The sequence below is a fragment of the Pan troglodytes genome, chromosome 1 (genome assembly GCF_028858775.2).
Source record: "Pan troglodytes isolate AG18354 chromosome 1, NHGRI_mPanTro3-v2.0_pri, whole genome shotgun sequence".
NCBI classification, from domain to species: Eukaryota; Metazoa; Chordata; class Mammalia; order Primates; family Hominidae; genus Pan; species Pan troglodytes.
The window spans coordinates 170,216,483-170,243,839 of record NC_072398.2 but is presented as its reverse complement, the minus strand read 5'-3'; the positions used below and the strand labels follow the sequence as shown (position 1 = coordinate 170,243,839).

Genomic DNA, 27,357 nt, shown 5'->3' with positions numbered 1-27,357 from the left:
TTACTTTTCTTCTTTGCATTTACCACTGTCTGACACTCCATATATTTCTATATCTGTATCTCTCTTCCCATTTGTGTGTTGCCACCACTATAATGGAAACTCCAAAAGAGCAAGGATTCTTGACTTTTCATGTATTTCTAATCCTTAGCACATATGGGGACTTAGTAAGTATTTGTTGAATGAGTAAGTATTTGTTGAATGAGTAAGTATTTGTTGAATGAGTTAGTGAATGGATGGATGGATGGATGGATGGATGGATGGGCAAGTGAAACATTAAAAGGTACTCATTAAATGTTAGCTGAATGAAGCAAAGGGCCATAGTCTAGCTCCCATAGCTGGCACAATGATAGTAGTACCAAATAAAGTTACCAACAACAAGCTAATGGTTTCCCCATGGGGAAGACTAAGGCTTGACTGAGACCTGAATGCAAAGTGCTTTTTTATTAACAGCATAAATTATTCTGGTGAGTATCTTCTCCTTAGCATCCTAAATTTTTTACAAGTATCCAGCTCTCTGCCAGGCAGCCCTACTTAATAACAACCTCTGACCCTTGAAGAGCAGTTTCCTTTGCTCAAAGCCCTTTCAGATATATATTCTATTAAAACTCCATAATCTTTGCAGGAAAAGGCTCTTCCCACCACTTCTATCTTGTGTGTTAGTAAGAGACAAAGTTTACAGTAGAGCATGTCTCACAGAGAAATGAGGTCACCAAACTAGAGAAACTGTGCAATAGCAGGTTGGGAGTAAAGCCAAGAATAATAATAATGCCTGTTACTATTAATAAGACCTAACTTTTAACCCTCAGGCTGACACAGCCTGAGATTCAGCATGGGTTGCACAGAGACAGTGCAGTGGGAGAGGAATGGGACATTTCTAGTCATATACACTGACTAACCCAAGACTGGCAGTCAGTGAAAGTGATGGGTAAATGGTCCTTGCGACCTAATAGGAGTTGAACAAGTGATTCTCTAGTGAGTAGATGAATGGATGAACGAATAAAATATTTATTTGTTTCCATTCATAAATACTTATGAAGCACCTCTGTTGCATCAGGTCCTGTGGTAGATGCGGGGTTACAAAGATGATCAAGACATGACAGAGGGGCTTGGGCTACACCTATAAGACTTTTTTAGGCTTTGAATCTGTCTTCAAAAAAACGAAAGCCCAATATGCAAAACAGTTCAAAACTTACCTGCTCCAAATCACAGCAGGCTGTGTGTGGTGGGAAGAGGCAGGAAAGGGCCTTCACTCTGGTGGGGTGTCTGAGGAAGCCCTGTGGTTCCCCGGAGCATTACTCAAAACATTGCCCTAGATGAACATTCAGGTGCTTCTGCAACAGAGATGCCAGGATTCTGTGGATGATGCATTAAGCCCTTGTAAGAGAGAAGTTTCTGAGGTTTAGAAGACAAGAAGGAAGGGTTCAGCACTCAGTATCTAGAGAGGATGTTGCTAGAGGGTTCCTTGGAGACCAAGGGTTGGTGAAGGCTGAGGCTTTGAGGCAGAAAACTGTCATGGACATTAGTCATTTTTGTTGCTGCCCAGTATGAGTCTTGTTGTAGGATAAAATTGCTTCTCCTTAAAGAGGCAGCAATGCTAGATACTTGCTTTCCTGGTTTCATTTGCATCTAAGGCACAGGACTGAATCAAGATCTTAGGGACACAAGGAAACGTGTCTCTCCTTGCGTTGCCTCTCTACTCTCTTCTCCCTTCCCCTCTCTTACCCTCCCCTTCCGTCTCCTCCCCTCTCCTCTCCTATCCTCCCTTTCTCCCCACCTCAATGTCTGAGGTTGCAATGTCAGACCCTGACACAATCAAGCAATGCTGGGGGATCAGGGAGCACTTTGCTCATCAGATCATTCCTCTCCAGCCCTCACCTCACACCTGCTCTGCAGCTTTCCAACCATTCTGTGAGCTGCCCGATACCATCTAATAAATTTGTTCTCTCCTTTATCAGCCTGAGCCAGTCTCTGCTGCTTACAGACCAAAGCCATAAGAGGCCCAGGACACAAATGGGAAGACTGGGAGATAGGCATGCTTATTCTTCCTTAGAAGCTCTCCTGAAATCCAAGCTGAAAACTGGCTCCAACGGGGCTGCAAAAAAAAAAAAAAAAAAGCACTGAAAAGTTTCCAGTAGCGTCACCAGGGAAGAGTCCCAGGTTTTCTCTTTCAATACACAGCTTTAAAAAATGAAAAGATTTCCTAGACTCAAGCCTCTGTATTTATATTTTGGAAACTGTCAGCAAAGACAGAGGTTTCTTCCTGACCAGAACTTTGGTCAATCTAAGAGTCAGATGTTCTGAGGAGCCATTTTTCATGTGGGGAACTCCTTAAAGAGAAATCCAGGTGGCTGTCAGCCTAATAGCCAAGTTGTTGACAAAGCACAAGAGTTTCTGATATTTCCTGGACACCAATCCATATTGCTTTAACAGAATTTTGTTGCATTGAAGCTGATATTCCCCCCAAAATCATTAATCCAGTCTCAGCTACTTCTGTTGGTTGGAATTGACTTGGCAGCTGTACTTAGAGAGGTTCAGAGAAAGGAAAATATTCTCCTGTGTTAATTAAACAATGTTGACTAGAAATAAAGACCTAGTTAGGGAATCAGGAGTTAGGAAACGGGAGTTCTTTTCCTAGAGTTGCCAGTTTCCATTTTGTGACCTTGATGTTCCCTCTCTATGAAATGGGGAAAATATGCTTTATGAGATTCTCGTGGAGATATAACCATATATATATATTCTCGTGAGGACTGAATAATATCCACCCATAAAGTTTCACTGCTGTTATCGTTATTTCTTTCTCAACATTCTTTTTTTTTTTTTTTTTTTTTTTTTTGAGACGGAGTCTCGCTCTGTCGCCCAGGCTGGAGTGCAGTGGCGCGATCTCGGCTCACTGCAAGCTCCGCCTCCCGGGTTCACGCCATTCTCCTGCCTCAGCCTCCCGAGTAGCTGGGACTACAGGCGCTCGCTACCACGCCCGGCTAATTTTTTGTATTTTTAGTAGAGACGGGGTTTCACCGTGTTAGCCAGGATGGTCTCGATCTCCTGACCTCGTGATCCGCCCGCCTCGGGCTCCCAAAGTGCTGGGATTACAGGCGTGAGCCACCGCGCCCGGCCTCAACATTCTTAATATAAAGTCAGAAGCAAGGATGGCCAGAGATGCTGGGAAAGGCATATATACGGACGGCAAAGAAGAGAAGCTGCTATGATGAGAAGAAAGAGACTTGGAGTCAGAAGGTTGTGCTTCCCACCAGCTGTGTGATTGTGGACAATCTATTTCAGCTTCCTGAAACTCCACTTTCTTTGCTATAGCATAGAGATTAAATTGTGAGGATTAAATGCAATAACTATAAAAGTCTTGAGTACAATGCTTAGTTCATAGTGCATGCTCAGTCAATGTTAATTTCCTTCCATTGTTCCCTGCTTATCAAAGAAGAGAGAGGCTTACGTACAGAGAAGTAAACCAAGAGTTGGCAAATACAGCCAGCAAGCTAAATGTGCCCACCATCTGTTTGTATAAGCAAAGTTTTTTTGTTTTTTGTTTTTTGTTTTGTTTTGTTTTGTTTTTGAGATGGAGTCTTGCTCTGTCACCCAGGCTGGAGTGCAGTGGCACAATCTCAGCTCACTGCTGCAACCTCCGCCTCCCGAGTTCAAGTGATTCTCCTACCTCAGCCTCCCGAGTAGCTGGGACTACAGGCGCCCACTACCATACCCAGTTAATTTTTGTATTTTAATAGAGACAGGGTTTCACCATATCGGCTAGGCTGGTCTCAAACTCCTGACCCTGTGATCCGCCCGCTTCAGCTTCCTAAAGTGCTGGGATTACAGGCATGAGCCACTGCACCTGGTCAGCAAAGTTTTATTGAACACAGACGTGCTCATTTGTTTACTATTTTCTATGACCACTTTAGTTGTTACAGAGATCACATAGTCTGCAAAGCCTAAAATATTTACTACCAGGTCTTTTATAGAAAAAGTTTTCCGACCCCTGACCTAAGCTACTCAAGTCCAATCTACACATTTACAGCTTTGAAAACATAAAATTAAGACAATTTAATAATTTGCCTAAGGTCACAAGGGTACTTGGCAAGTGAAGGGCAAGCTAATGAATGCCCCCTACTGGGCAGTAGAGGCGATGTTATGCGACATGGTTAACAGCTCAGACTAAACATCGTTCAAATCCAGGCTCTGCCACTTACTAGCTATGCAACGTTAGAGGAGTTGCAAACTTACCTCACACTGTGACTGTAGTGTTAATAATTTGTCATAATGACTCTTGAAAAATGACATCCTTTATTGTACAATGTCTTCTTTTTATCACTATAATAAATTTTTTTTACCTAAAAACGTATAAATAAACAAGATATAAGAAGTGAAATTTTGACATTGGTGTCTCAGGCAAAGATATAACCCTTATTTACTCAACACAACAGTTTATCTCAGAGATTACCAGATGAAACAAATCTGAATTGCACACCACCTGTGGATGAGCTCAGTACAGCTTGCTTTTTGTACAAATGTCAAGAAATTATTCAGTCTGTAGCTAGAGCTGTGGGGTTCAGAGCAGTGTATATCATATATATACCCCTCTCTTTCCAGATTTTCTTTTATTAGTTTTGATACATTTCAGAGAGAAACATCTCTGCCTTCAGATCCCCAGGGCCCTTCTTTCACAAAGCCCTGCTAAAAAGAAATAATCTGAACTTAGTGTTAACATATCACCATGAAGCAAAATCATTCATTGAATATTAATAATAACTCAGTTTTTCTGTGGAATAGTTGTAGAGGCTTTCTGAGTTTTAAGCCTTTTTAATCATTGTATACAATTTCAAGAGGATTTTACTTTTTTCTTGTAGAAAAAAGACCACAAAAATGAGAAAAATAGAGGCTATTTATTCAAGGCTTACTATAGCAAAGGAATCAGCCATCGTCACTTCCATTTGGCAGAGACTCAAAGTCAGGCAGAAGAAGCAAGGAAAGCTTTATAGTTAAAAAAAAAGAGAGAGAGAGAGAGAGAGAGAAAAGGGGGAGTGTTCAGGTATGCTCTAATTAGAAGTTGTTGGCATGGGGAAGCTGGAGACAGGCTATAAAAATGGGATATATTATATGATTTTTTTTTGGGGGGGAGTGATATGGTTTGGCTGTGTCCGCACCCAAATCTCATCTTGAATTGTAGCTCTCATAATTCTCATGTGTTGTGGGAGGGACCCAGTGGGAGGTAACTGAATCATGGGGGCAGGTCTTTTCTGTGCTGTTCTCATGATAGTGAATAAGTCTCACGAGATCTGATGGCTTTATAAAGAGGAGCTCCCCTACAGAAGTTCTTTCTTGCCTGCTGCCATGTAAGATGTGCCTTTCACCTTTCTCCTTCCACCATGATTGGAACTGTGAGGCCTCCCCAGCCACATGGAACTGTGAGTCTATTAAACCTCTTTTTTTTAATATAAATTACCCAGTCTTAGGTATGTCTTTATTAGCAGCATGAAAACAGACTAATACAGGGAGCATATTTGGTTTTCTCTGGTTGGTCCGGAATTAGAAGTGAAAGCCACAAATAGGAAAGCTGGCAGTCATTGACGAAGTTCTGACTGTTTGGGGTCAATTGATGTGAAGGTCATGATTTGCTTTCCAGGATCAATAGCCAGAAAGGTTGTTGGTCAATGTTCTACTGCCATATATGATCTGGTCACTGTCTAGACAACGTCCCTCAGTCCCCCCTTTCAGTCATTCTCTCACTTGCAACAGGTTGGTCAATTCAAGGAAGACCAGAAATGCAGATCTTCACTGATGGAAGGTTGTCTGCTTGTCTCCATAGTCAACCATATCACAAGATCTTCTTGATCTTTTTACTGCTGTATCATCATGACAATATTTGATGAGAGAGCTGCTACACAAAAGCATTTAAGACTCTGGATAGAATATAATGAACAAGCTTACAACAACTTTGACCAAAACAAAGACAAGTAATAGTCCCACTAAGACAGCTAGACCCAGGAACCCCAATTGCCTAACTCAGGTAAACAGAATGAATCCCAGAGCCCAAGAGGATGAATCTTAGAACATCAAGTCACTTTTTCTTTAAGGTGAAGTGTAGCCTACTTGACTATGCCTGCTTCACAGATCTAAGTAAATAAGAATTATTAACAATGATACAAACACCACACTGACTAGCCAACAAGAAATTTAGAGTAATGACATTGTCCATCATTACTCCTGCTAACAAGTTGACATTGATCTGTACTCTATCTAAGGCAGAAGGAGTACATTAATTAATAACTTCTGCTGAGTTAATTCTAAGTTTCTTTCAATATTTTCTACTTGTTTGAGTCTCACCACTGGGATCATTCCTTTCATTGTTCCCATAAACAATGAGTAAGTAATTCCCCCAAACGGAGGACTTACGATGGAGCTATCAACTAAGTTAGAATTTCCAGCCTTGGTGATCTATAGAATTAGAATCTCTGTATATTGACAGGTCTTAGAATATTATTTCTAAAGTGCAGAAGAAAAGATGACCAGGAAGTCCTAGAAGTATATGATAGTGGCACATGGACACTTAGGAAAAAATTTAGTTGTTTATGGCATGAGGTCAGAATCAATGCTTTACTTTAGCTGTGTCACACATTTTTATCTTTATTAGTCTCTTCCAAGTGGCAAGAATTTGGCCAATTACCTTAAGAAAGTTGCTGAATTCAAATTTATATTACCTAAGTTCCAATCAATGGATTGTAACAATGTACTCCTTTTCTGGGGGAAAGAAGGACACTGGCAAAGTTATAGGTTGGTTCATTTTAGTACATTTGTCCTTGTAGGTGCAAATGGAAATGCAATCAGTAGTTCCTCATGGCTTCATTTGGTGAGACTGAAATTGCCCTAAGATATCATGGGGGTCCATTGATTAATGGCATATCCAAAAGTTGGTAAAGTTGAAGGCAGGGCTATGGTTTGGAATAATCAAAGAATGAGTTTGAATGAGAATGTTCCAACCTAATAGTTATCATAAAGATGAATGAAAATAAAAAAGAAGCCATTATGGGTGGACAACAATCAGGGCTCTATAGAACATGAGAAGAAAAGTGTTTATAAGCAAGCAGATGAAAAACAAAACAGGAATTATACAGGGGTCTTGGTCTGGAGGGGAAGCTGTCCATTATCTGAGGTCATAAGATTGTTCTCATGGTCTCAGGTCAGAAGACTACTTCCAAAGATCACCTGTTTCTAGAGAATCTCTGAAAATCTTGTTTGAGGGTCCATATTAACATATAATGGCCTTCCAATGGTATGGAATTCTGTATTTTTTTTCATTGTAAAACAGAAACCCAAGGATTAATTTCCAGGAGTTCCACTCCTGCATTTGTTGTTAAAGTACCTTCCAATGAAGTTTGAGTGCAGTTTTTCTATTATGTCTCTTCCAGCAGATGAAATCTCCTCATTGCAAGTCATGAAAACTTTGCTTAGTTAGATGTGTGAGAGAATGGCCTTAAAATATTGGTGGTAGAAATGGACACAGTACTTGAGTCCCTTGCAGTATTTTGCCATGTCTTCATGTGACAGGGCAGAATCTAGTATTAAAGATGAATTCTATTAATTCATGATGCTTCCAGTTACCAGTTAATAAGGGAATAACTGATTGTTTGCAAGGGAGTGGATCATACGGCCATAATGGCTAGTAGAAATACCTTTGGTCAAGAGAGAAAAAGGATTATTAAAAGGTTTTATAAGTATGCTACTTTTAATTTAAGGGTGCCATTGGTTCTTTCTACCTTTCCAAAAGATTTGGATGGAAAAAAGCAGTGTAGTTTTCAGCTTTGATAATGCCTTACAGTGTTCTTTTATAATGGTTCCTGTAAAGTGTGTGTCTCAGTTACTTAATATATAAAAATTGGAATACCCCAGATTGGAAACAAAAAATCAAGCAGCTTTGTAGTAACTATAAGTTCTGTAGCTTTTTGGCAAGGAAATACTTCAACATCAACACATACTGAAAATAGACATATAATAACTAAAACATAAACTCCATGGAGAGAGGAAGCTGGATGAAATCCAGCTCTTTTTCTATGGGCCTCAATCTATATAATAGCTACCTCACTAGGAAGTAGAAGTAGTATCTAAAAGTTCCTTAATTGTCTATTTTTAATGAGGATGTCAGAGAAGATGAGAAACCTTTTGCTTCCAAAGCATCTTAAAAGTCAAGTATTACTCCAAAAGCATACATGTTATTGTACATACATTTACATTCTGGTCTTTGGCCAGTTTACATGCTCTAGTAAATACAATAAGTTCTGCCATCCAGGTTTATTTTACCTGAAGTAGAGAACTATATTCTAAAGAAGAGCTTAAATTAGTGATAGCATATCCTGTTTGATAACTACTACCTTCTGATTTAAGTATGGTCCATCAACAAATAATATTTAGACCAAGTTCCTGATGGGAGTCTCTTCTACACATCAGTAAAATAAAGACAGCTCCATAATTGAGGTTAGAGAATGATAAGTTTTCCCTTGCTTCCTTTAGGGGCAGGAGAATGGCAGGACTGAGAGTGTTTTAGTGGTAAATAGTAATAGGAAAGGAAGAAAGTGACAGAATCTCTTAAGTAGTTAATCAGATGGCTGGGAAACATAATGTGTGCTCAATCAGTAGTAATTCTGTGCTGGGTGAGAAACTGTGGGGTCAAGCAAGGAGCTAAAAACTAGTTCCTCAGAGGCATGAATGAGTTTGGTTGCAGCAGCTATTGCCCTAAGATATACAAGGGCTTAAGCTCTTGTAATAGGACCAAGTGTGAGGCTATAGTAACTGGTGAGTTTGTGATGACTCCTTTAAAGTTGAGTTAAAATCTCAGTGCTCGTCGAGATTGTTCATGCACAAGTAGACCAAAGGGATTTTTGTAGTTAGGGATGCCTAAGAAAGGAGGCTGTTGAAGAACCATCTTCGAATTTTAGAAGGCCTTTTCATATTTGCATTCCCAGAAGAGCTCTATAGAACGTGAGAAGGTAAGTGTTTATAAGCTCTATAGAACATGAGCTGGATCACACATTTTTATCTTTATTAGTCTGTTTCAAGTGGCAAGAATTTGGCCAATCACCTTAAGAAGGTTGCTGAATTCAAATTTATATTACCTATTTCCTACCTGTTACTGAGGACTTAGTTCATAATTAAGTGTGAAAATCTAAGAAAAAATTTGGCACTCTTCTGCAATATCAAGTTTAACTTAGAAATTCTCTCAAATGTCGTTCAGCAAGGGGTCTAGAATAAGTTTGATGGTCTTTAGTCTATCAGGAGATTGCATTTTTCCCTCCATAGATGGGTCTGGTCCTAAATAATGGACGATGTTTTGGCAAAAATTGTAATTTATCTTCTAGGACTTTATGTCCTTTTCCATTTAAAATATGAGGAAGTAGGGGGAAGGTTCCAAGATGGCCAAATAGGAACAGCTCCAGTCTACATCACCCAACATGAGCAACACAAAAGACGGGTGATTTCTGCATTTCCAACTGAGGTACTGGGTTCATCTCACTGGGGCTTGTCAGACAGTGGGTGCAGGACAGTGGGTGCAGCCCACTGAGTGTGAGCTGAAGTGGGGCAAGGCATCACCTCACCTGGGAAGCACAAGGGGTCAGGGAATTCCTTTTCCTAGCCAAGGGAAGCTGTGACAGACGGCACCTGGAAAATCGGGTCACTCCTACCGTAATACTGCACTTTTCCAATGGTCTTAGCAAACAACACACCAGGAGATTACATCCCATGCCTGGCTCTGAGGGTCCCACACCCACGGAGCCTCACTCATTGCTAGCACAGCAGTCTGAGATCAAACTGCAAGGTGGCAGTGAGGCTGGGGGAGGGGCGCCCACCATTGCTGAGGCTTGAGTAGGTAAGCAAAGCAGCCAGAAAGCTCAAACTGGGTGGAGCCCACTGCAGCTCAAGAAGGCCTGCCTGCCTCTGTAGACTCCACCTCTGGGGGGCAGGGCATAGCTGAACAAAAGGCAGCAGAAAACTCTGCAGACTTAAATGTCCCTGTCTGACAGCTTTGAAGAGAGTAGTGGTTCTCCCAGCACGGAGTTTGAGATCTGAGAACAGTCAGACTGCCTCCTCAAGTGGGTCCTTGACCCCTGAGTAGCCTAACTGGGAGGCACCCCCAAATAGGGGCACACTGACACCCCACACGGCTGGGTACCCCTCTGAGACGAAGCTTCCAGAGGAACGATCAGGCAGCAACATTTGCTATTCAGCAATATTTGCTGTTCTGCAGCCTCCGCTGCTGATACCCAGGCAAACAGGGTCTGGAGTGGACCTCCAGCAAACTCCAACAGACCCACAGCTTAGGATCCTGACTGCTAGAAGGAAAACTAACAAAGAGAAAGGACATCCACACCAAAACCCCACCTGTACATCACCATCATCAAAGACCAAAGGTAGATGAAACCACAAAGATGGGGAAAAAACAGCAGAAAAGCTGAAAATTCTGAAAATCAGAGCACTTCCCCCCAACAAAGGAACGCAGCTCCTCACCAGCATGGAACAAAGCTGGATGGAGGATGACTTGGACGAGTTGAGAGAAGAAGGCTTCAGACGATCAAACTTCTCCGAGCTCAAGGAGCAAGTTCGAACTCATCGCAAAGAAGCTAAAACCTTGAAAAAAGATGAGACGAATGGCTAACTAGAATAACCAGTGTAGAGAAGTCCTTAAATGACCTGATGGAGCTGAAAACCATGGCAAGAGAACTACGTGACAAATGCACAAGCTTCAGTAGCCGATTCGATCAACTGGAAGAAAGGGTATCAGTGATTGAAGATCAAATGAATGAAATGAAGCAAGAAGAGAAGTTTAGAGAAAAAAGAGTAAAAAGAAATGAACAAAGCCTCCAAGAAATGTGGGACTCCGTGAAAGGATGAAATCTACGTCTGATTGGTGTACCTGAAAGTGACGGGGAGAATGGAACCAAGTTGGAAAACACTCTGCAGAATACTATCTGGAGAAATTCCCCAACCTAGCAAGGCAGGCCAACATTCAACTTCAGGAAATACAGAGAACACCACAAAGATACTCCTCGAGAAGAGCAACTCCAAGACACGTAATTGTCAGATTCACCAAAGTTGAAATGAAGGAAAAAATATTAACGGCAGCCAGAGAGAAAAGTCAGGTTACCCACAAAGGGAAGCCCATTAGACTAACAGCGGATCTCTCAGCAGAAACTGTACAAGCCAGAAGACAGTGGGGGGCAATATTCAACATTCTTAAAGAAAAGAATTGTCTTTTCTTTTTTTTTTTTTATTCTACTTCAAGTTTTAGGGTATATGTGCACAATGTGCAGGTTTGTTACATATGTATACATGTGCCATGTTGGTGTGCTGCACCCATTAACTCTTCATTTAACATTAGGTATATCTCCTAATGCTATCCCTCCCCCATACCCCCACCCCACAACAGGCCCCAGTGTGTGATGTTCCCCTTCCTGTGTCCATTTGTTCTCATTGTTCAATTCCCACCTATCAGTGAGAACACGCGGTGTTTGGTTTTTTGTCCTTACAATAGTTTGCTGAGAATGATGGTTTCCACCTTCATTCATGTCCCTACAAAGGACATGAACTCATCCTTTCTTATGGCTGCATAGTATTCCATGGTGTATATGTGCTACATTTTCTTAATCCAGTCTATCACTGGTGGACATTTGGGTTGGTTCCAAGTCTTTGCTATTGTGAATAATGCTGCAATGAACATCCGTATGCATGTGTCTTTATAGCAGCATGATTTATAATCCTTTAGGTATATACCCAGTAAAGGGATGGCTAGGTCAAATGGTATTTCTAGTTCTAGATCCTTGAGGAATCGCCACACTGTCTTCCACAATGGTTCAACTAGTTTACAGTCCCACCAACAGTGCAAAAGTGTTCCTATTTCTCCACATCCTCTCCAGCACCTGTTGTTTCCTGACTTTTTAATGATCGTCATTCTAACTGGTGTGAGATGGTATCTCATTGTGGTTTTGATTTGCATTTCTCTGATGGCCAGTGATGATAAGCATCTTTTCATGTGTTTGTTGGCTGCATAAATGTCTTCTTTTGAGAAGTGTCTGTTCATATCCTTCACCCACTTGTTGATGGGGTTGTTTTTGTCTTGTAAACTTCTTTGAGTTCTTTGTAGATTCTGGATATTAGCCCTTTGTCAGATGAGTAGATTGCAAAAATTTTCTCCCATTCTGTAGGTTGCCTTTCACTCTGATGGTAGTTTCTTTTGCTGTGCAGAAGCTCTTTAGTTTAATGAGATCCCATTTGTCAATTTTGGCTTTTGTTGCCATTGCTTTTGGTGTTTTAGAGATGAAGTCCTTGCCCATGCCTATGTCCTGAATGGTATTCCCTAGGTTTTCTTCTAGAGTTTTTATGGTTTTAGGTCTAACATGTAAGTCTTTAATCCATCTTGAATTAGTTTTTCTATAAGGTGTAAGGAAGGGATCCAGTTTCAGCATTCTACATATGGCTAGCCAGTTTTCCAGCACCATTTATTAAATAGGGAATCCTTTCCCCATTTCTTGTTTTTGTCAGGTTTGTCAAAGATCAGATAGTGGTAGATATGTGGCATTATTTCTGGTGGCTCTGTTCTGTTCCATTGGTCTATATCTCTGTTTTGGTACCAGTACCATGCTATTTTTATTACTGTAGCCTTGCATTATAGTTTGAAGTCAGGTAGCGTGATGCCTCCAGCTTTGTTATTTTGGCTTAGGATTGTTGTGGCAATGCGGGCTCTTCTTTGGTTCCATATGAACTTTAAAGTAGTTTTTTCCAATTCTCTGAGGAAAATCATTGGTAGCTTGATGGGGATGGTATTGAATGTATAAATTACCTTGGGCAGTATGGCCATTGTCACGATATTGATTCTTCCTACCCATGAACGTGGAATGTTCTTCCATTTGTTTGTGTCCTCTTTTATTTCATTGAGGAGTGGCTTGTAGTTCTCCTTGAAGAGGTCCTTCACATCCCTTGTAAGTTGGATTCCTAGGTATTTTATTCTCTTTGAAGCAATTGTGAATTGGAGTTCACTCATGATTTGGCTCTGTTTGTCTGTTATTGGTGTATAAGAATGCTTGTGATTTTTGCACATTGATTTTGTATCCGGAGACTTTGCTGAAGTTGCCTATCAGCTTAAGGAGATTTTGGGCTGAGATGATGGGGTTTTGTAGATATCCAATCATGTCATCTGCAAAGAGGGACAATTTGACTTCCTCTTTTTCTAACTGAATACCCTTTATTTCCTTCTCCTGCCTGATTGCCCTGGCCAGAACTTCCAACACTATGTTGAATATGAGTGGTGAGAGACGGCATCCCTGTCTTGTGCCAGTTTTCAAAGGGAATGCTTCCGGTTTTTGCCCATTCAGTATGATATTGGCTGTGGGTTTGTCATAGATAGCTCTTATTATTTTGAGATATGTCCCATCAATACCTAATTTATTGAGAGTTTTTAGCATGAAGGGCTGTTGAATTTTGTCAAAGGCCTTTTCTGCATCTATTGAGATAATCATGTGGTTTTTGTCATTGGTTCTGTTTATATGCTGGATTACGTTTATTGATTTGGGTATGTTGAACTAGCCTTGCATCCCAGGGATGAAGCCCACTGGATCATGGTGGATACGCTTTTTGATGTGCTGCTGGATTCGGTTTGCCAGTTTTTTATTGACGATTTTTGCATCGATGTTCATCAGGGATATTGGTCTATAATTCTCTTTTTTTGCTGTGTCTCTGCCAGGCTTTGGTATCAGGATGATGCTGGCCTCATAAAATGAGTTAGGGAGGATTCCCTCTTTTTCTATTGATTGGAATAGTTTCAGAAGGAATGGTACCAGCTCCTCCTTGTACCTCTGGTAGAATTTGGCGGTGAATCCATCTGGACCTGGAATTTTTTTTTGGTTGGTAGGCTATTAATTATTGCCTCAAGTTCAGAACCTGTTATTGGTCTATTCAGGGATTCAACTTCTTCCTGGTTTAGTGGTGGGAGGGTGTATGTGTCGAGGAATTTAACCATTTCTTTTAGATTTTCTAGTTTATTTGCGGTGAGGTGTTTATAGTATTCTCTGATGGTAGTTTGTATTTCTGTGGAATTGGTGGTGATATCCCCTTCATCATTTTTTATTGCATCTATTTGATTCTTCTCTCATTTCTTCTTTATTAGTCTTGCTAGTGGTCTATCGATCTTGTTCGTCTTTTTGAAAAACCAGCTCCTGGATTCATTGATTTTTTGACGGGTTTTTTGTGTCTCTATTTCCTTCAGTTCTGCTCTGATCTTAGTTATTTCTTGCCTTCTGCTAGCTTTTGAATGTGTTTGCTCTTGCTTCTCTAGTTCTTTTAATTGTGATGGTAGGGTGTCAATTTTAGATCTTTCCTGCTTTCTCTTATGGGCATTTAGTGCTATAAATTTCCCTCTACACACTGCTTTAAATGTGTCCCAGAGATTCTGATATGTTGTGTCTTTGTTCTCATTGGTTTCAAAGAACATCTTTATTTCTGCCTTCATTTTGTTATGTATTCAGTAGTCATTCAGGAGCAGGTTGTTCAGTTTCCATGTAGTTGAGCAGTTCTGAGTGAGTTTCTTAATCCTGAGTTCTAGTTTGATTGCACTGTGGTCTGAGAGACAGTTTGTTAGAATTTTTGTTCTTTTACATTTGCTGAGGAGAGCTTTACTTCCAACTATGTGGTCAATTTTGGAATAGGTGTGGTGTGGTACTGAAAAGAATGTATATTCTGTTGATTTGGGGTGGAGAGTTCTGTAGATGTCTATTAGGTCCGCTTGGTGCAGAACTGAGTTCAGTTCCTGGATATCTTTGTTAACTTTCTGTCTCATTGATTTGTCTAATGTTGACAGTGGGGTGTTAAAGTCTCCCATTATTATTCTGTGGGAGTCTAAGTGTCTTTGTAGGTCTCTAAGGACTTGCTTTATGAATCTGGGTCCTCCTCTATTGGGTGCATATATATTTAGGATAGTTAGCTCTTCTTGTTGAATGGATCCCTTTACCATTATGTAATGGCCTTCTTTGTCTCTTTTGATCTTTGTTGGTTTAAAGTCTGTTTTATCAGAGACTAGGATTGCAACCCCTGCCTTTTTTTGTTTTCCATTTGCTTGGTAGATCTTCTTCCATCCCTTTATTTTGAGCCTATGTGTGTCTCTGCATGTGAGATGGGTCTCCTGAATACAGCACACTGATGGGTCTTGACTCTTTATCCAATTTGCCAGTCTGTGTCTTTTAATTGGAGCATTTAGCCCATTTACATTTAAGGTTAGTGTTGTTATGTGTGAATTTGATCCTGTCATTATGATGTTAGCTAGTTATTTTGCTCATTAGTTGATGCAGTTTCTTCCTAGCCTCGATGGTCTTTACAATTTGGCATGTTTTTTCTGGGGCCTGTACCAGTTGTTCCTTTCCATATTTAGCGCTTCCTTCAGGAGCTCTTTTAGGGCAGGCCTAGTGGTGACAAAATCTCTCAGCATTTCTTGTCTGTAAAAGATTGTATTTCTCCTTCACTTATGAAGCTTAGTTTGGCTGGATATGAAATTCTGGGTTGAAAATTCTTTTCTTTAAGAACGTTGAATATTGGCCCCCATTCTCTTCTGGCTTGTAGAGTTTCTGCCGAGAGATCAGCTGTTAGTCTGATGGGCTTCCCTTTGTGGGTATCCCGACCTTTCTCTCTGGCTGCCCTTAACATTTTTTCCTTCATTTCAACCTTGGTGAATCTGACAGTTATGTGTCTTGGAGTTGCTATTCTCCAGGAGTATCTTCATGGCATTCTCTGTATTTCCTGAATTTGAATATTGGCCTGCCTGCTAGATTGGGGAAGTTCTCCTGGATAATATCCTGCAGAGTGTTTTCCAACTTGGTTCCATTCTCCCCGTCACTTTTAGGTACACAGTGAGACATAGATTTCGTCTTTCCACATAGTCCCATATTTCTTGGAGGCTTTGTTCGTTTCTTTTTATTCTTTTTTCTCTAAAATTCTCTTCTCACTGCATTTCATTCACTTCATCTTCCATCACTGATACCCTTTCTTCCAGTTGATCAAATCGGCTACTGAAGCTTGTGCATTTGTCACGTAGTTCTCGTGCCATGGTTTTCAGGCCATCAGGTCCTTTAAGGAGTTCTCTGCATTGGTTATTCTAGTTAGCCATTCGTCTAATTTTTTTTTCAAGGTTTTTAACTTCTTTGCCATGGGTTCGAACTTCCTCCTTTAGCTCGGAGTAGTTTGATCATCTGAAGCCTTCTTCTCTCAACTCATCAAAGTCATTCTCCATCGAGCTTCGTTCCATTGCTGGTGAGGAGCTGCGTTCCTTTGGAGGAGGAGAGGTGCTCTAATTTTTAGAGTTTCCAGGTTTTTTGATCTGTTTTTTCACCATCTTTGTGGTTTTGTCTACCTTTGGTCTTTGACGATGGTGACGTACAGATGGGGTTTTGGTGTGGATGTCCTTTCTGTTTGTCAGTTTTCCTTCTAACAGTCAGGACCCTCAGCTGCAGGTCTGTTGGAGTTTCCTGGAGGTCCACTCCAGACCCTGTTTGCCTGGGTATCAGCAGCGGAGGCTGCAGAACAGCGGATATTGGTGAACAGCAAATGTTGCTGCCTGATCATTCCTCTGGAAGTTTTGTCTCAGAGGGGTACCTGGCCGTGTGAGGTGTCAGTCTGCCCCTACTGGGGGATGCTTCCCAGTTAGGCTACTCGGGGGTCAGGGGACCCACTTGAGGAGGCAGTCTGTCCATTCTCAGATCTCCAGCTCCATGCTGGGAGAACCACTACTCCCTTCAAAGCTGTCAGACAAGGACATTTAAGTCTGCAGAGTTTTCTGCTGTCTTTTGTTTGGCTATGCCCTGCCCCAGAGGTGGAGTCTACAGAGGCAGGCAGGCAGGCCTCCTTGAGCTGCAGTGGGCTCCACCCAGTTCAAGCTTCCAGGCCGCTTTGTTTACCTACTCAAGCCTCTGCAATGGTGGGCACCCCTCCCCCAGCCTTGCTGCCGCACTGCAGTTTGATCTCAGACTGCTGTGCTAGCAATGAGCGAGGCTCCGTGGGCATAGGAGCCTCCAAGCCATGTGTGGGATATAATCTCCTGGTGTGCTGTTTGCTCAGACCATTAGAAAAGCGCAGTATTAGGGTGGGAGTGACCGATTTTCCAGATGCCATCTGTCACCCCTTTCTTTGACTAGGAGAGGGAGTTCCCTGACCCCTTGAGCTTCCCGGGTAATGCGATGCCTCTCCCTGCTTTGGCTCATGCTCAAAGCACTGCACCCACTGTCCTGCACCCATGGTCCAACACTCCCCAGTGAGATGAACCCAGTACCTCAGTTGGAAATGCAGAAATCACCCATCTTCTGCATCACTCACACTGGGAGCTGTAGACTGGAGCTGTTCCTATTCGGCCATCTTGGCTCCACCGCAAGAAAATAATTTTCAACCCAGAATCTCATATCCAGCCAAACTAAGCTTCACAAGTGAAGGAGAAAGAAAATCCTTTACAGACAAGCAAATGCTGAGAGATTTTGTCACCACCAGGCCTGCCCTAAAAGAGCTCCTGAAGGAAGTGCTAAACATGGAAAGGAACAACCAGTACCAGCCACTGCAAAAACATGCCAAATTGTAAAGACTATCAAGGCTAGGAAGAAACTGCATCAACTCACGAGCAAAATAACTAGCTAACATCATAATGACAGGATCAAGTTCACACATAACAGTACTAACCTTAAATGTAAATGGGCTAAATGCTCCAATTAAAAGACACAGACTGGCAAATTGGATAAAGAGTCAAGACCCATCAGTGTGCTGTAATCAGGAGACCCATCTCACATGCAGAGACACACATAGGCTCAAAATAAAGGGATGGAAGAAGATCTACCAAGCAAATGGAAAACAAAAAAAGGCAGGGGTTGCAATCCTAGTCTCTGATAAAACAGACTTTAAACCAACAAAGATCAAAAGAGACAAAGAAGGCCATTACATAATGGGAAAGGATCCATTCAACAAGAAGAGCTAACTATCCTAAATATATATGCACCCAATAGAGGAGGACCCAGATTCATAAAGCAAGTCCTTAGAGACCTACAAAGACACTTAGACTCCCACAGAATAATAATGGGAGACTTTTTAACACCCCACTGTCAACATTAGACAAATCAATGAGACAGAAAGTTAACAAGGATATCCAGGAATTGAATTCAGCTCTGCACCAAGCAGATCTAATAGATATCTACAAAACTCTCCACCCCAAATCAACAGAATATACATTCTTCTCAGCACCACATCACACTTATTCCAAAATTGACCACATAGTTGGAAGTAAAGCTCTCCTCAGCAAATGTAAAAGAACAAAAATTATAACAAACTGTCTCTCAGACCACAGTGCAATCAAACTAGAAATCAGGATTAAGAAACTCACTCAAAACTGCTCAACTACATGGAACCTGAACAACCTACTCCTGAACGACTACTGGGTACATAACAAAATGAAGGCAGAAATAAAGATGTTCTTTGAAACCAATGAGAACAAAGACACAACATACCAGAATCTCTGGGACACATTTAAAGCAGTGTGTAGAGGGAAATTTATAGCACTAAATGCCCATAAGAGAAAGCAGGAAAGATCTAAAATTGACATCCTACCATCACAATTAAAAGAACTAGAGAAGCAAGAGCAAACGCATTCAAAAGCTAGCAGAAGGCAAGAAATAACTAAGATCAGAGCAGAACTGAAGGAAATAGACACAAAAACCCTTCAAAAAATCAATGAATCCAGGAGCTGGCTTATTGAAAAGATCAACAAAATTGATAGACTGCTAGCAAGACAAAGAAGAAAAGAGAGAAGAATCAAATAGACTCAATAAAAAATGATAAAGGGGATATCACCACCAATTCCACAGAAATACAAACTACCATCAGAGAATACTATAAACACCTCTATGCAAATATACTAGAAAATCTAGAAGAAATGGATAAATTCCTGGACACATACACCCTCCCAAGACTAAACCAGGAAGAAGTTGAATCCCTGAATAGACCAATCATAGGCTCTGAACTTGAGGCAATAATTAATAGCCTACCAATCAAAAAAAGTCCAGGACCAGACAGATTCACCGCCAAATTCTACCAGAGGTACAAGGAGGAGCTGGTACCATTCCTTCTGAAACTATTCCAATCAATAGAAAAAGAGGGAATCCTCCCTAACTCATTTTATGAGGCCAGCATCATCCTGATACCAAAGCCTGGCAGAAGCACAACAAAAAAAAAGATAATTTTAGACCAATATCCCTGATGAACATCGATGCAAAAATCCTCAATAAAAAACTGGCAAACCGAATCCAGCAGCACATCAAAAAGCTTATCCACCATGATCCAGTGGGCTTCATCCCTGGGATGCAAGGCTGGTTCAACATACACAAAGGTAATCCAGCATATAAAGAGAACCAAAGACAAAAACCACATGATTATCTCAATAGATGCAGAAAAGGCCTTTGACAAAATTCAACAGCCCTTCATGCTAAAAACTCTCAATAAATTAGGTATTGATGGGACATATCTCAAAATAATAAGAGCTATCTATGACAAACCCACAGCCAATATCATACTGAATGGGCAAAAACTGGAAGCATTCCCTTTGAAAACTGGCACAAGACAGGGATGCCGTCTCTCACCACTCATATTCAACATAGTGTTGGAAGTTCTGGCCAGGGCAATCAGGCAGGAGAAGGAAATAAAGGGTATTCAATAAGGAAAAGAGGAAGTCAAATTGTCCCTCTTTACAGATGACATGATTGTGTATCTACAAAACCCCATCATCTCAGCCCAAAATCTCCTTAAGCTGATAGGCAACTTCAGCAAAGTCTCCGGATACAAAACCAATGTGCAAAAATCACAAGCATTCTTATACACCAATAACAGACAAACAGAAAGCCAAATCATAAGTGAACTCCCATTCACAATTGCTTCAAAGAGAATAAAATACCTAGGAATCTAACTTACAAGGGATGTGAAAGACCTCTTCAAGGAGAGCTACAAACCACTGCTCAATGAAATAAAAGAGGAAACAAACAAATGGAAGAACATTCCATGTTCATGGATAGGAAGAATCAATATCGTGACAATGGCCATATCGCCCAAGGTAATTTATACATTCAATACCATCCCCATCAAGCTACCAATGATTTTCCTCAGAGAATTGGAAAAAACTACTTTAAAGTTCATATGGAACTAAAAAAGAGCCCGCATTGCCACAACAATCCTAAGCCAAAATAACAAAGCTGGAGGCATCACGCTACCTGACTTCAAACTATAATACAAGGCTACAGTAACCAAAGCAGCATGGTGCTGGTACCAAAACAGAGATATAGACCAATGGAACAGAACAGAACCCTCAGAAATAATACCACACATCTACAACCATCTGATCTTTGACAAACCTGACAAAAGCAAGAAATGGGGAAAGGATTCCCTATTTAATAAATGGTGCTGGGAAAACTGGCTAGCCATATGTAGAAAGCTGGGACTGGATGCCTTCCTTACATCTTATACAAAAATTAATTCAAGATGGATTAAAGACTTAAATATAACACCTAAAACCATAAAAACCCTAGAAGAAAACCTAGGCAATACCATTCAAGACATAGGCATGGGCAAGGACTTCTGTCTAAAACAACAAAAGCAATGGCAACAAAATCCAAAATTGATAAATGGGATCTCATTAAACTAAAGAGCTTCTGCACAGCAAAAGAAACTACCATCAGAGTGAAAGGCAACCTACAGAATGGGAGAAAATTTTTGCAATCTACTCATCTGACAAAGGGCTAATATCCAGAATCTACAAAGAACTCAAAGAAGTTTACAAGACAAAAACAACCCCATCAACAAGTGGGTGAAGGATATGAACAGACACTTCTCAAAAGAAGACATTTATGCAGCCAACAAACACATGAAAAAATGCTCATCATCACTGGCCATCAGAGAAATGCAAATCAAAACCACAATGAGATACCATCTCACACCAGTTAGAATGGCGATCATTAAAAAGTCAGGAAACAACAGGTGCTGGAGAGGATGTGGAGAAATAGGAACATTTTTGCACTGTTGGTGGTACTGTAAACTAGTTCAACCATTGTGGAAGACAGTGTGGCGATTCCTCAAGGATCTAGAACTAGAAATACCATTTGACCCAGCTATCCCTTTACTGGGTATATACCCAAAGGATTATAAATCATGCTGCTATAAAGACACATGCATACGGATGTTCATTGCAGCACCATTCACAATAGCAAAGACTTGGAACCAACCCAAATGTCCATCAGTGATAGACTGGATTAAGAAAATGTGGCACATATACACCATGGAATACTGTGCAGCCATAAGAAATGATGAGTTCATGTCCTTTGTAGGGACATGAATGAAGGTGGAAACCATCATTCTCAGCAAGCTATTGTAAGGACAAAAAACCAAACACTGCATGTTCTCTCTCATAGGTGGGAATTGAATAATGAGAACATTGGGACACAGGAAGGGGAACATCACACACCAGGGCCTGTCATGGGGTGGGGGAGGGGGGGATAGCATTAGGAGATATACCTAATGTTAAGTGATGAGTAAATGGGTGCAGCACACCAACATGGCACATGTATACATATGTAACAAACCTGCACATTGTGCACATGTACCCTAGAAGTTAAAATATAATAAAAATATATATATATATATATATATATATATATATATGAGGAAGTAAATGGTATACATTGTACAGGCTTTCTTGTTCTCTGAGCAAAGTAGATCAGCTGCATATTATATCAGAATCATAAGGAAAATTTAAGTCTTTTAAGTCTTAATTGGGGACCTGGGAAAAACAGAAGGTGATTTCAGTGAATACCTGGGGCATCACTATTCAAATACTTTGTCATCCTCCTCAGGGGAGGGCAAAAATGTTTTTTTGTCTTCGACTAAAGACAGACTAAAAAAGGCAGAACAAATGTCTACTATAGTGAAGCAAGTGGCCTAAGGAAGATATTTAGGTTAGATATTACCAGAAATGGAGGAATTACAATTCTGTTGATGGTTCTGAGATCTTCAACTAATCAACATCTTTATCCATTTGGTTGGTTGTTTTTGGTTTTTTGTTTGTTGTTTTGTTTTGTTTTGTTTCACTGGATGAACAGAATGGTTACTAGGCCTACTATGGGGTATGAAAAGGCCTTTGGCTAAAAAGCCTTCAACTATAGGCTTGTGTCTTTATTTTCTCTCTCTCTCTCTCTCTCTCTCTCTCTCTCTCTCTTGCTTCAAGGGATGTTAGGGAAGTTTGGGTAACAGTTTGGCAGAACTTTAATAGGTCTGTCCAATTATTTTCCTTATGTCAGTGGCATTTTCATTCACAGAGCGTCAAGATCTCTGCATGGGGTACATACATCAACAATAATGAAGAAAGCAAAGGTATACCCAGAGCAGGCACAACTTCATTATGAACACAGCAGACCTCAAAGTCCTAAAGAAGTTGTTCCTCTGGTGTTCTTTTAATATTACAATTCCATTTGCAAAATAAGTCTCTCATTATATTTGCAACAGTGGTATCACAGAGCAGAAAGGAATGCTTTACAATCAGGGTCAAGGTTATAGTCAAAGCCTAGGAGACAGGGAATCTATGCATTATTTGAAATAACTACCACTTGTGTGGTATGTTTACTCCAAGGAAGAAGTTGAGTAAAGGAGGCAGAGTTTAATATAGAAAGAGTAGTACATATAACTACCAGAATCTGGTGAGGTTTCAACATTGATATTTATAATTAATTCATCCTGTATGTTTAAGACTAAGGCAAAATGTTGGGCACTGTTTTCTTCCTTAGAGAGCTCTTGTTGATCTGAATTGAGAAATTTTTCTTTACCATGGCTTTTCTTTTCCAAGATGAAACCATCTTTTTTCCCTTGTTCCTTCTGTTTACAATTTCTACAGGTATCTTTGTTAATAGATAGTCTGTTAGGAAGTTAGCCACCCAGCTGTTTGGTCTGCAGAGGTGTAAGTTTATTTGGTTCCTCTCTCATTTTGTTCTAGAGCCCTTTCAAGACATTCTACCTGGTGTTGTAGTTCAGATAAAAGGCTTACTTTCCGTTCTAATTTCTGTTTTCTTATTAGGTCCCCAATGAAAGGGCTGCTGTTATGTCAACATCTTCTTTAACTACCAGATGTTGTCAGATGGTATTTTCTAGCCTATCCTAAAATCCTCTATAGTTTCATCTTTTCTCTGTTTGCATGATTTAATTGCAGTCCAATTAATTTTTATTGCAAATGTTTAAGATATGGCTTTTGGGAAACTTTGCCCTACTTTCCAGCCCTATTTTTTGACTCTGAGATTTATTATGGAAAGGGGGATCCTACAGACCCCTTTTTGGATCAGTCTCATTTCTTTTGCCACCAAGAATTTAGTATCTAAGATTCCAACCAACATGAGTACAAGTGGATATAAATCAGTTAACTCTATTGAGTGCATACGAGGTATATGCACTCAAAACAATTCTAAATTCGTCTATGAATAGCTGCTGATCATGCCTGGATTAAGAGAACTTCATAATTATAGTTCTTAATTCAGCTTGGCTCCAAGGTTTTAATTCTACTGTAGCTTTCATCTGGCTCATGGGCAAGATGATAGATGTTTAGAGGCAATTGACATTTTGAGGCCTTTAAACAAGTCTTTAGGAAAAGGTAGGGCATCTGGACAAGGTGAGTAGGTAAGATGAGTCCATGGGTGTGCAGAAGAGGAGAGATTTGAAAAATAGAGAAAAAAAGTAGAGCTGGACATAGGGAGGTACCTGGAGGACAAGGAGGAAGATAATTCACTAGGGAAAATAAATACAGTATATTGTTACCTAAGTGTGTCAAATTGTTCACTTGCTTTGGCCAAAAAAAAAAAAAAGAAATCTCTTAGTAAAGCAATGTTTTCCAGAGTTTTGTTTTGAGGCCTCTGAATACTAATTAAATTTTTGAAATGCTACAAATTGGGCCTGAGAAAGCTTAATTCCTTTTATTTTCTAAAGCATCTCTCAAATGAACAGTTTTGTTCAAGTTCAAACATTCTCCAAAGTGGCCACTGAATGCCCAAAGCATCTGTGGCAAAATTCTACTATTTAAAGAGATAAGCACAAAAGTTCATATTGTTATGAGAATATAGATGAGACATAGAAGTTTCTTCCAGCAGTTGGGAAGGATTTCTATTTAAACAACCCAGGAGAGCTGGCAACAGTCAGTCAAAAGTGATGCTTTTGCACTTCGTGTCCCAGGACCCCTACCTGACAGTTGGCTGCCTCCAAAAGCAAGCAGCACACCCAGCAGTCATAAAACCAGAGAAAAGACTCTCTCTGAATCAAAGCCAAGCTCTCAAGACAAAACAGTCTAGACAGAAGAAGAAACTTATCCAGTTTTATTGGTGACCCAAGCAAAGTTTGTCTGTATAGATGCTAGTCCAGTGAGAGCCACAAACTCACCCATCTACAAGGCTGGCTCAAACAATGGGCCTACAAGTCCTATGTAAAAACACAAAAAAGAGAAGAAAGGGATAAAAAGGAGTGGCCTTATTCCACCAAGAATTCCAAACAAATGGGAACCAATAATGAAACCCAGGTGCAGCCGGGCATGGTGGCCCACGCCTGTAATCCCAACACTTTGGGAGGCTGAGCAGGCGGATCACCTGAAGTCAGGAGTTCAAGGTCAGCCTGGCCAACATGGCAAAACCCTGTCTCTACCAAAAATACAAAAATTAGCCGGGCGTGGTGGTGGGCACCTGTAATCCCAACTACACAGGAGGCTGAGGCAGAGGAATTGCTTGAACCCGGGAGGCGGAGGTTGCAGTGAGCCGAGATTGTGCCACTGTACTCCAGCCTGGGCAACAAGAGCGAGAACCTGTCTCAAAAATAAAATAAAATAAAACCCAGGTGCTAAACTGAGAATAGATAGCCAGGGAACCCAACACAACAGCATGGAGCTCAGACTCAGTGATAACTTTCCGCATAAGCATTGACTCGACAAACTGTGAACAGTAAGGCACAAGTCCTTTCTGTGGCTGCTGCACCTGGCCGAAGGCTGGGATCCACGGTGCTGGGCAGTATAGACCATATGTCAGTGGAAGCTCCAGAAAATCTCTAGAAATAAACAAAGACCACCCAAATTAGAACAAGCAGAGGCTACTTATTCAGAGCTTATGACAGCAAGGGAGTCAGCCACCACCACTTGAATTTGGTAGAGGCTCAAGTCAGGTAAGGAAGTGGAAATCTTTATAGTGAAAAAAAAGACACAAAGCTTCAAGTGTGTTTTGATAGGAGGTTGTTGGGATTGGGAAGCTGGAGGCAGGATAAATAGTGGAAGGACATCTTATGTCATTGGTTTGGGGAGTATATTTGGCTCTCCCTAGTTGGTCCTGAGTTAGCAGTGGAAGAAAAAAACACGGAAGTTGGCAGTCACTGACCAAGTCCTGGGTGGATTGCTCCAGAGTTAGCAGTTTGCTCCAGAGTTAGTAGCTTGACTTCCCAGGTTGCTTGCTGTAGAGTTTGTAGGTCAGAAATCTATTGTCACATATGGTCAGGTCATTGTTTATATTTTCAGTTTCTCAATCTTTTAATTTTCTAGTTCATTTTCCACTAATTGTCCCTGCTCTTTGTACGTATAATTACAAACATTTGGCACAACTTAAATGTTGAACATTAGGGTATTATTGATGGCTATTTAATTTCTATCATCTAAACTCCTAATGTTGGCCATTTAGAATTCCTCGGAATCAGTTCCAAGTGGAGAGGGGAATAAGGATGCAGCTTCTCTGGCCTCTCAAATAGGCTGGCTCCAGATTAAGTAAATTATAGCCCAAGATATACTGACTGGGTCTTCAGCAACACAGTCCACTGGAAACGTAGGGAAAATAGAAATAAGTGGGAGGAGATACAGAATAACAATAATAGCATTAACTATTATTTTTAAGCCATTGAGTCTTCACAATAACACTTTTAAAGGTGAATCTTTATTATTTCTACTTTACAGATGAGGAAACTGAACCAGAGAGGTTAAGTAACTTACCCAAGATGTACAACTAGTAAGTGACAGAGTAACAAGCTCTTAAGCATGATGTTTTTAGCTAATGTAACAAGGGAAACCATGCCTGAGGGCAGACAAAGCAAGATCCTGTCATGATTAAGACAACCAGATTGGGAGTCCTTCAGACCTGAGTTCAAATCCCAGCTCCAGCACATATTGGCGTGTGGCCTTTAACAAGCCCATTAACCTGTCTGAACTCTGAATTCCTCATCTGCAAAATGGGGATAAAATATCCAGAGCCAGATGAAATCTATCATGTCTTCCAGGCAGTTATTTATGATGCCTCAAAATATCATTGAAAATAAAATGAGATAGGAGAAAAAAAACTATTTCTCAGAATTTTTTCACAGAGAAGAAATATCTGGCTGGAAGAAATATTTTATTCAATTGCTGAGGGAGAAGAACAGTATTAAGTAACAATAAACAGTAATAGTTGCCAAACCACCTTCTAAGGACAGGTGTGTCTGGTTAACAGTAGGGTTTTTGTTTGGCAGAGTGCTTTATGAATTCCTGGGCCAGAGCTTAATTGTTCTGTAAAATAGAAGAATTGCTGCCATGGCCAACAGGGATCCCCTTTATCCACTTCGCCACACTACATTCAGGCTCTCTATAAGTACTAGGGATTTTAAAGGATCAATTTGAAAAGGTACAAATTATTGGACTGCCACAATACCCACGTGCCTTGGTCTGGCCCAGCTCAGGCTTAACTCATAGAAACATTGTAAAGATGAAGTGATATTAGGTAAAACTATGCAAGTGCCAATACTTAACTGTTTTTAATTCCCCAAAAACAGTAATTGCATGTGGCTCAACCCAAACGTAAAGTATTGAGGCTACTGTAATTCAGGACCTGAACCAGGGTAATTCTTCGCCAAGGGTAATTCAATTGCCAAGAAGAAGGTGGCTAATTTCAACAGACAGCATTTAAGGTTCAATCTAACAGATGGGTAATTCTCAAATTCTGGTGAACATCGACATCATGGCTTGGAACTTCAGTCCATTTGAAGCCGAATGTCTATCCTGAGGTGTCTGGCACAGGACACAGCACCCAGAACAGGGTTCTAGTAAGAGTGAAGCTAGATTGTCTGAGTTTCCCAACCAGCACACTGGGGTTCGGGGCTGTATCTGCATTTCATGAAGAAACAGAAGTGCAAAAGACACTGAGGCAGAAGTCCAAAGGAAAGGAAGGAATGAAAAAGGAATGCTTGCATTCCCCCTTCTGTTCTCACTCCCCAAATGTGTCCAAAGTGCAATATTTAAGGCATGTATTTCAAGAAAAAGAGCTATGTGTACAG

General features: G+C 40.6%; 1 protein-coding gene across 6 annotated transcripts in view; it reads right to left on the bottom strand.

The window, feature by feature from the left end:
• LOC107966870 (uncharacterized) overlaps nucleotides 1-27,357 on the bottom strand; it is a 212,585-nt gene that overhangs the window by 105,528 nt on the left and 79,700 nt on the right. Inside the window, exons 1-3 of one of the 6 annotated variants that reach the window (XR_010153732.1) lie at nucleotides 4,231-4,333; nucleotides 1,876-2,092; nucleotides 1,194-1,374 (exon numbers count right to left, since the gene is read on the bottom strand). The exons of 3 other annotated variants lie outside the window; for them this stretch is intronic. The gene's annotated coding sequence lies outside the window, so the exon portion shown is untranslated. Of the gene's footprint in view, nucleotides 1-1,193; nucleotides 1,375-1,875; nucleotides 2,093-4,230; nucleotides 4,334-27,357 lie in introns of those variants that run through there. 2 more of the 6 variants (XR_008547701.2, XR_008547705.2) reach the window with 2 other exon arrangements.